We start from the raw sequence: 1,308 nt of genomic DNA on the forward strand, positions 1-1,308 counted from the left end.
ACTAAGAATAATCAGAATTTCAAGAACAGTGTGAAAAACTTCGTTTTGGCGCTTTGGTTTCTCTCTTTTAAATCGAAATCTAGATAAATATTTGTACTTGTTCTGACCGGTTCCACAGAAGACAGCTTTAACATTGAAATCAATAAAATACCGAAAAAGTGTGATTCGACAAAGTCGGTCGACGCGAACATTTGGAATACAGAAATCGGCAGTACGCCTTTTCGTGAATTTTAAGTCATTTCCTCGCTTTTATTCTCACTAAGAGACCAGCTTGTACAACATGATGTGTTTTTATAAATTAAAAACATCTTGAAGAAGGAAATATTACGGCCGATCTGTGACGTGGCGGATTCGGAGAGCTTGATTCGAATTGAATCGAAGACGATTCGATTATCAGCGGCCGTGATTTCAAACACCCGTGTCCCCCCACCCGCGGGCGCGTGTTTGTGCTCTGTGTAACACAAACAGAGGCGGGTTTCATTTCAGTTTAAAGCGAGTTTGGCCTTGACTGGAATTGTTAAAAGTTCAGCCCTACCTGTCACTTATACACGAATAACATTATTATTATTATTATTATTATTATTATTATTATTATTATTATTATTATTATTATTATTAAATACACCATGTCGTACACCTACAGCGCTCTATTGATAGTAGTTAACCACACGGACATGGAATCCTTTAGTCTGAAAAGGGATAATTAAATCGTTTTAATTGTTATTTATTATAATAAATACAGTACAGGCTTATTTACTTCAGTTAATGTATTTATAGACGTAGCACCGTCTTCATTTCTTTATCTTTATCGTTTGACGGCAAAATAAATTCCGTTTCGTTCTGTTTAACCCGTCTGTGCGCATTTCAAACTTTATTAAAAGCGAAATAAAAGTCGTGCGATTGCAAACAAAAACTCCCCTTTCCGCCTGAAGGAATTCGAAGTGTCTTTTTTTTCCCTTCGAACGGAAGTCAGGCGAAACAGGCCCTGCCCAGAACCCGGTTCCGAAACCCAGAAGAACTGAATACAGCGGTGGAGTCTGCCAGGAACCGGAACCTCGAGCGCAACTCAGTTCGGGACGATAGATCCCATTAATATGACATCCGATTCTCTGCTGGAGAACATGATCTATAAATGATCTATTTGTTCTACACATCACCTGAAAAACAGGCCCCTAGACCCGAAGGAGGAACCCGCAGCCCTCTGCCGAGGCGGTGAAGAGTTTTTTTTTCGGTTTGCGTATCTTCAAACGCGCTTCTCTGCCTCCCCCTCGACGCCGCGTCCCTCTCCCCTCTCCCCTCTCCCTCTCC

This window comes from Lepisosteus oculatus, chromosome 11 (genome assembly GCF_040954835.1).
Source record: "Lepisosteus oculatus isolate fLepOcu1 chromosome 11, fLepOcu1.hap2, whole genome shotgun sequence".
Lineage (NCBI taxonomy): Eukaryota > Metazoa > Chordata > Actinopteri > Semionotiformes > Lepisosteidae > Lepisosteus > Lepisosteus oculatus.